The sequence below is a fragment of the Austrofundulus limnaeus genome, unplaced genomic scaffold, assembly GCF_001266775.1.
Source record: "Austrofundulus limnaeus strain Quisiro unplaced genomic scaffold, Austrofundulus_limnaeus-1.0 Scaffold81, whole genome shotgun sequence".
In the NCBI taxonomy this organism is placed as follows: domain Eukaryota; kingdom Metazoa; phylum Chordata; class Actinopteri; order Cyprinodontiformes; family Rivulidae; genus Austrofundulus; species Austrofundulus limnaeus.
In genome coordinates this window covers 1,502,326-1,511,076 of record NW_013952483.1, presented here as the reverse complement: position 1 = coordinate 1,511,076, position 8,751 = coordinate 1,502,326, and the positions used below count along the sequence as shown (strand labels likewise).

The 8,751-nt window shown below is 41.8% G+C and overlaps 1 protein-coding gene across 1 annotated transcript in view; it reads right to left on the bottom strand.

Annotated features, from left to right (window-relative positions):
* The window catches only part of map2 (microtubule-associated protein 2), a gene marked incomplete in the record, with an annotated part of 99,599 nt that overhangs the window by 69,161 nt on the left and 21,687 nt on the right, over positions 1–8,751 (bottom strand). Inside the window, 1 exon segment of the mRNA XM_014011465.1 lies at positions 2,379–2,431.

Genomic DNA, 8,751 nt, shown 5'->3' with positions numbered 1-8,751 from the left:
GTGCACAAGCTTCAAACTTCAGCGTTGGCTGCGATTTTGACGCTGAAATCGCGTTCGGTGTGAACGCACCATTAGTAGACAAGATGGCGGCTGTCTGTAGTGGCGACCCGCGACCATGGAGATATAAACAGCTTTTTATAAGGTAAAAATAATAAAACAAGGTCTTTGTCTGCAATGATTAGACATGTTTTTATTATTATTGTCATTAGTGACMATCTCAATTTCGGCRAAAAGAATTGACAAAATCCTACACACTGTGCCTTTAAAGTAAAGTAATGAATTMGCTCTTTTCCAATGACTTGGCAACATTACCTAAGAAGTACAAGGTTGTTTTTTTAATCGCCAAAAAGGAGAAACTATGTTTTTGCCCTTTCTTACATTTGTCCTAGTTTTGCTGCTCATTTCCCCAAAAGCTTTCATTTGAGTAAAATAAACCTCTTTAGACATTTCACAGGAAGCCCTTACTGTGATTCTTTTTGGCAGCTAGATTTGCTTTTCCTTCTTGCTCTCTTCCTTTTTATCCTGATGTTCGTCCTTATCTCCTATCAGACCTGACCTCCAGAACGCACCTGTTCCTCATCCGATTTTTCACCTAGCGGTACATCTCGCCACACTGCCTTATTGCCGTCACAAGTCACATGGCTCCTGTCCTCTATATCTTAATAACAATTAGGATGAAAAATCAATACAAAACTGCAGCGCACCAAGTTCAGAAACCCTCTCCCTTTCCGGTTCAGCAACCGGCCTGCTTGATGAAGGGTGAGGAGCAGAGAGGTGAGAGAGGAGGTTAAACAAAAAGGAGAAGGTCAAGCAGACCTGCTGGGAAATGCCACTAACGTTTTCCCTCATGACGACAGCGGGGGAAGGAAGTCAGAGGGAAAGCGTACACACAACAGATTGTGTTTGAATGCACACAGCGTTGTCCTAATCAGGTGAAATCAGGTGAAAGCTGCTGCCCAACACAGGAGAAGTAATTTAGGCTCAAGCTTTATTCCAATTTACAGCGCGAGAAACGACCCACTTAAATGATCTAAATGTTACCGGAATGCTTGAAAACTTTCTGARCCCAAACAGAAAGATGTAATCAATGCACTGCTTGATGTTTATCTGTCATAAGTTGCGTTTCCATTGACCACTGGAAATGCGCAACTTAGAATTTCGAAAATAAATTTGCTGCATGGAAACACGTCCATTTTGAAAAAATGTGTTTTTCGACAAAATGTTTTTGCGCTAGGATAAGGTAGTTTTTCGGCCGTATTGAAATGGGTGTTTTTCGCAAAACTGCAATGGAAACACTTTTTTCGCATCACGGGATTCACGTGAGCTACAACCAGATGTTTCTACTGGCAAAAAAGATGACTAAGAGGAAGACAACAGGAAGTAGAAGTAGTAGTAATAACACAGAAGTAGTAAAAAAAATAGTAAACTCACCGACTAAAATTTCCCAAAAACAGCATTCGTTGCCACTCCCAAGTATAAGGGGCTTGTCGCCGGAAAGCCTCGATAAAAGACGCCAACGTCTCCTCTGATAATGAGCGCTAGTGTTGTGGTAGCAATATGCTATGTGTTTACATCCATCGCCACCATGTTCGTAATGACTTATCGCGAGAACAAACGTATTCACGCGTGACTTTAATAGCATTTCTTACTTAATGGAAACACTGCAGTTGCCAAACTGTGTTTTTTCGACATTAACAGAATATCGACAAAGTTTTGCGTACATTTGCAACGGAAACGCTGCTATGGTCAGCCAACCTAACTGGTGTTTTATGAAGAAAATGTAGAGGCGAAGACTGATAACTTGTTTTCTGTTTTTTTGTTTGTTTTTTTCCACATTAAATCTGTTTGGATTTCTCACTTCCCGTTCTTAAAATTGTGACCAGACTTGACAACGTAATCTAATTGGGACAGAYTAAATCTAAAAAGAAGGACTCTGACTTTGTAATCTGCACCTGTACCATGTGACACAGTTTCAGACTGAGGCACTGCATGGTGTCTAGACATGTCCACACGCAGACACCACCAGGGGAGCTTGTTGTTTTCAGACACACGCTCCAAACAGAATATCACTCAATGTATAATAATAAAAAAAACATATACAGTCATCCTGTGGCAGGATTAAAGCGATTTAATGCATTAGCTCTCGAATTCTATGCAAATCGATGCATTCAGGTGAATAAACACATTCCAGCAAAGTGACAAGGACTGTGTGACAAGCGAGTCTGCTGCGGGTCCTATAACGAGACAACAGCTGTGCCTATATAAAAACGGGCACAGTGACGCAGCATCTTTGCAGAAGCACCCAAGGACATACGTGAAGAGGGGGAGAAATACAAAGTCAAGAGAAAACCGTAAGAGGGAGAGTTTGAGAGACTCACCTGCCTAGATGAAAARGTGTCTGCAGCTCAGGAGACAGGATATTCTCCAAAACCTGAAAGAATGACAAAGAGTGAGAGGGGAGGGGGTGGATGAGGAGGGAAACAGAGAAAGGAGAGGATTAGACTTCTACCAGCTCTTTGGGAGAACGGTCTCAGTTCAACGCCGACAAACAACAACAATCCTCAGAACTCTGAACAGAGAGCGAGAGAGAAAAAATAAATGATAAACAGCAATTCAGGTGGGAGAAAACACCCGACCGGAGGAGTGAAAAGGAGCCCGGTGCTCGCTGGTGGCAGTCCAAAAAAAYAAGAAGAAGAAGAAAGKGATAAAGTGACAGCGGGAAAGACGAGCTTGTTGGTGAGAGTGGGTGTTTGTGCCTGTTAAAGCCACATGTGCAGRGTTCATTCAACTGCAGCCAAACAGACTAACAGGTATCTTCACTGTTTTTTTTCTGCTGCTCTCTTCTCTCACACGAGGCTCATGAAAGGATGAACACAACATGCAGGGCCATTAATCACATACACCACTGTCGATGAGAGCAGACACTCACTAATTGACTTGAGTCACATTTTGAACATATGGGCCTCTGTGGTACAAAGCTGTTCAAAATAATATATGTTTTTACATTAACACAAGGGGTTTTCTCCTTTACTACTATGTATTATTCAAACATATCCTAAATAGCAGTTTTAAACAAAAAATGTTTTTGATTTGATGGTCAGCTACTGAACTTGAAACATGCAAAGACAGCAATTGAAAGACAACGGGCAACACAAAATAGGCCAAAGGTAGGTTTTTATTTTATCAACCTTCCATAAACACAAGATAAATATACTTTCAGACAAATAACATCATCAGTCATTCGTTTATTAATCGTCTGTGGTTCTTTCACAGCTTCTTCCCACAAATGCAGCTTTGAATCTGGTCAAAACGAAGGCTCAGCTTGCCAAGAGTGAAACTGTTTATTTTTCTCTGCATAATTACACAACGTCCGTCTGACTTCCCCATTATCCTTTCAACTGTACAACTTTAATCCAAACACAAAACGTCTCCATTAAGTTTTCTGAGTTTCAAATRTAGCAGCACTCTGACAAGAGGTGAACTAAATGATGATTATAAGCCATTGTGTGAACCAGCTATTCCTAACAAAGCCTTTAAGCTACGTCAACACACCGTCAAACGTGATGAGTTGGTGGCGATCTCGCTTTCTTTCTGCAACCTGCATTAACCTTTAGCAGTACCCCCATCCGCCCGACAGAAAATCTATAGCTCAACAATCTGCACCACTTTCTGCCCATTCAGCTGTTATTAACACAAACCATTATTAATCTCATCAGACAAATAATCTGGATCCACACATGACATGAATAATAAATCGACTACAGTATTGTGACCTCTYATCTGAGTGTCGATCAGTTTCACACTGACTGGTGGAACTGTTGCAAGTGTAATAACGTCTCACTTTTGATTGCTGACAAGAGAGGCAAAAGTGGGCTCATGTTTTTGCCCAAGTCTGAGGGTTGTAATTAAAAAAGTAGCATTAAAGGGGACCTGTTATGCAAAATTCGCTTTTTAAATGTTTTTTACTCAACGTTGGGTATGTACTTCTTAAAAAAAAAACAGTCCTAGGACCAAAAAACTGCACCCAGGGGCATATTTACTGTAAGTAAATGTATTTTTAATGTATATTAATGACAAGTTTTATACTTCCGTCATTTTGTGATGTCACAAGCCGTACGACAACCCACCGGAGCCTGCGTTCAGCCCCTTACCTAGCAACCCCCAGGTAAAGCTCCACCTCCTCAGTATAAAAAGTCGTCACGGTTGTTGTTGTGCAATGCGCAGCTCATTTCACAACAGGCCTCCAGTAGGGCAATGGGTAGAGTGTTTGACCAGAGACCAGGGTTCGAGATCAGCATGGACACAATTTAATTATTTATCTTCATTCGTTATGAACACGTTTTCTCATGTACCTCTATTGTTTAGCTTATTAAAGCCTTGTTAAAGCCTTTGAGTTTCTGAGGTATTTTGACCGCTGCTGCTCCCTGCTCTGGTAACAGCATGCAGAGTGAGCGCAGAGCAGAGGAGGGAGAAAAAAAAGAAGCTGCGACCACGACTCTGCCTCTGGGTCTCATATGGTTGTACAACGGAGCTTCTGCTATTATTAGCCATGCTAACGTAAACGCTGGCTTTGGAGGGCGGAGTTAATGTCAARAGATTTTTGGAGGGCGTTACCAACAGAGCTCATTAACATAAACAGCTCTTCTGAACGGAAGCCAGAGCAGGCAGAACTAGAAAATGGGAAATTTTATTATCTGAGAATTATTTTGTGCATTAAATTGAATGAACATGGTCTGGATAGCCCACAGACATACCATAAAAATTTCTAGGACCCATAATTGGTCTCCTTTAAACTCACAAATGTTATCACAGTAACAGCATCAGGTGAGACGCCAGTACAGAATGTCCCATTTCTCCTGTTTCTTATTGACACATTGAGCTAAAATTTGACTCTGTCCCTGAGTTCAGTCAGGGTTTATTTTGAACCAGTTTGAGTTTTAATTACTTAAAATCAAAAGCAACTGCTTTGCAATCTCAGGACATGATTTAAAGCTAAACATTACCCTTTAAGTGCTGAGTTAAAAAGCAAAGAAAAAGTGTCTCCTCTTTATGAAGGTCACAGCAGGCTGCTTGTTGGTTATCATGTTTTGCTTTCTTCACAAAAGGAGGTCCAAATTCACTGTTAACTAGAGGTTGTGAGGCTTCTCTGCTGCTCGAGCGGGGAAATAACTATAATTTTCCAGCATGCCAAAAGCCCGACAGGAACACATATTCTCCACGAAGGAAATGGAGGGTTGTCCTAAGAATAAAATCTGTAATAGCTAACTGCTGGAGATCAGGTTTGATTTTGCTAGAATGGAGCTGATGACAGGTGGTTTTCATCCAGAAAAATAAAGTGTAGGATGAAAAAATACTTATTTCAACGAAGTCTTTAAGAGTAAGAATTAAAACGGAACCATTTATAGCCTCAAGCTAGATAAAAAAAAAATAAAATAAAACACATGTACCAAATGCTTCCTAAGTCATCTTACAGGGATGCTTTCCCTAAATAGTGRAGAATCACTTGTCTTTGCATGATGTTTGATCAAATAGGAACATTACTGCATTATACACTGAGAATAATCAACTAAACACTCCCATGCACACACAGGCAGTCTCTCTGAAAACAACTAAAGCTCCTTATGTCAACATTTTGCTAGCATCAGGAGGCAGTAGGACAAAGAAAGCACATAAATAACATGGGGTGAGGAATAGGCTAAGAGGAATGTGGAGATGGAGCACCGAAAGCAAACATCTCTCCTCTCAGTCTATCAGGTTCTCCCTTTCAAAATAAGAGCACTCAGCTTGTTTTTTTGTTTTTTGGTTTTTTTTTTCTCGGATAGATCAAAAGCGAGAGTCACGAAGGAGAGAAATGTTGCATCTTTGAGTTTTATAAGTATACTTTCTTATTTTATTCGTCTCTTTTTCTGTTTCAGATATGTTTGTGATTTGAGGGGCAGCAGTCAGTGGCTGAAGTTGCAGATCATTAATCCTGCAGCTGAAGGCAAAAGGGCAATGTTTTTGAGTGCCTGTGTGTGAGAGCATGTTAGAAGCACTTAAAGGGGCAATCTCATATAAAATCAACTTCTTTTGAGTTTTATATCATGTTATAATGTTATATAAAAAAAAGCATGCCCAAATCCTTGCTCTGACTCATTCATGCATGTTTGAGAAATCCTGCAGCGTTTTTAGGAAGCCATGCTGAGGAGCAAAACGACAGGTGGGGACCAGGAACACCTTTTGGGACCAGAAACGCCCCTGGGACATGTCTTTAAGTCGAACTTCCTCATGGCGGAGCCCCCAACCATGACTCCTGCAGGCTCTCGAGTAGTGCTGGGCGGTATACCGTTTTGTACCGAATACCGGTTTTTATTTTTTTTATGATATGAATTTTTTTAATACCAGATATTCCGGTTTAAATAGTGGAACGTTTCATAGCAGCCGCCAGTGAACTGTTGTTTCCCGGGGGACATTTTTCCTTGATGCACCGCTATGTGCGTTAGCATGCTAATGTTTGAAGCAGCTAGTTGAGTTGGAATTGACTGGTGTGCAAAGTGAGTTGTGCTAATAAGCTTTAATAAATAACATAAAATAAACCCGATCATAATCTTTTCTTAACCCTCCTCCTTCACGACTGGACCAAAATGGGTGACTACTGTCTCCAACCACCAGTCAGAGAAGAACAGACACAGAGGGGGGAAACAGTGACACAGACAGAGGTACAGTAAAAGAAAAAAAAACTCAATAAGCAGGGTTTGTACATTTTTTAATCAGTTTTGCTGTGATGAAAAGAAAAATACCGTCAAATACCGTGAAACCGGCGAAAATGTTGAAAATACCGTGATATAAAATTCTGATCATATTGCCCAGTAGGGATGTCCCGATACCACTTTTTCACTTCCGATACGATACCGATATTACAACTTTGAGAAATGTCCGATACCYATATTGACCGATACCGATATTGACCCATTACCATAACAGTACGTCACACACTTTTACCTAGTTTGTAATGTAAAATCTTAGAAAAGTCTTGATCAGGTCAAACAGTGAAAAAGAGTAGATATGAGAAAAACTGACTCATTTATTTTTAACCAATGGATCACATAGGCCTACATTTTAAACTGAAGAACATTATACAATTTAATAAATAAAATAAATTACAATACCCTGAAAAAGTATCTGGGGATCTTGTTCACGAATGGGGGAAGAACGGAGCAGGAGATCGACAGGCGGATTGGCGCAGCGTCTGCTGTAAAGCGGGCACTGTACCGGTCCGTCGTGGTGAAGAGAGAGCTGAGTCAGAAAGCGAAGCTCTCAATTTACCGGTCGATCTACGTTCCTACCCTCATCTATGGTCATGAGCTTTGGGTCATGACCGAAAGAACGAGGTCCCGGATACAAGCGGCCGAAATGAGTTTCCTCCGCAGGGTGGCTGGGCTCTCCCTTAAGGATAGGGTGAGAAGCTCGGTCATCCGGGAGGGACTCAAGAGTAGAGCCGCTGCTCCTCCATGTCGAGAGGAGCCAGTTGAGGTGGCTCGGGCATCTGGTAAGGATGCCTCCTGGACGCCTCCCTGGTGAGGTATTCCGGGCATATCCCACCGGGAGGAGGACCTGAGGAAGACCCAGGACACGCTGGAGGGACTATGTCTCTCGGCTGGCCTGGGAACGCCTTGGAGTTCCCCCGGAGGAGCTGGAAGAAGTGGCTGGGGAGAGGGAGGTCTGGGCCTCCCTTCTGAAGCTGCTGCCCCCACGACCCGACCCCGGATAGGCGGAAGAAAATGGATGGATGGATGGAATACCCTGAAAAAATAACATAATTAAAACAAAATGTACTTTTACAGTGTAAAATAATTCAAAATCACTCCAGTTATTTTTTTTACCATCTGTCAGTCTTGTGCTGCTTTATGGTGGGAATAACTGAAGGTGGGGACAAAACAAAAGCCCACATTATTGTCTGTTCAAAGTTAAGAGTCCACAGCTCCAATTTTACTGATTGTAACTAAAACAACGTGATCATCGCACTTAATCTTCACTCAAACAAGTGTGTAAACAGATTAAACATCACTCTAATAACAAGAGCAAAAATAAACAGTAAGAATTAGTCAGTTATTTAAATTGATAGCTACCTTTCTTACTGCTGCATTTTCTGAGCATCATGTAGAGATTAGCCTCTCTCCTGCAGGGAGCAGTTTTTATCACTGCTCTCGTCATGTCGCTCATATTTCAAAACAAAAGCTGCGCTCTCCTTTCTTCTGTCCGTCAAGAACTAATCCACGGGATGTCAAAACTGTAAGCGTGCTGTRCTRGCTTCTGCCAGCTTAGAACCACCGACCGGACCAGAGAGGAGGTTCCGAAACAGCGCAGCTGTTTGTGGTCACTGAACCGAGGCTGAACGAACCGAGCCGAACCACAAAGCTGCTGCCAGGGTGGAGAGTAGTTGTCGCTCCGGTTTAAAACGTTCATGGTTCTATTCCACCTCGGAAAACTTGTGCATGACAACTTTGCACTTAGCTTCAACTCTGTTTCTGATGGAAATAGAAAGTTCTGCCAACATTCTTGCTAACTTGTTAGCGCCGCTGTTGTTATGATCACGTGAACGCTACAAGCTGGATCCAAGCGCTGCTGGATAGAAACACTGYAGCGGAGTCAGTGAACTGCTGGAACGGACTGCTAATATCYGAGCGCTTATATCAGACATTTTTTATGCAGGCCGATAAAATCCGATACTCATTTTTTGGCTGATATCGGACCGATATCCGATATCGATAT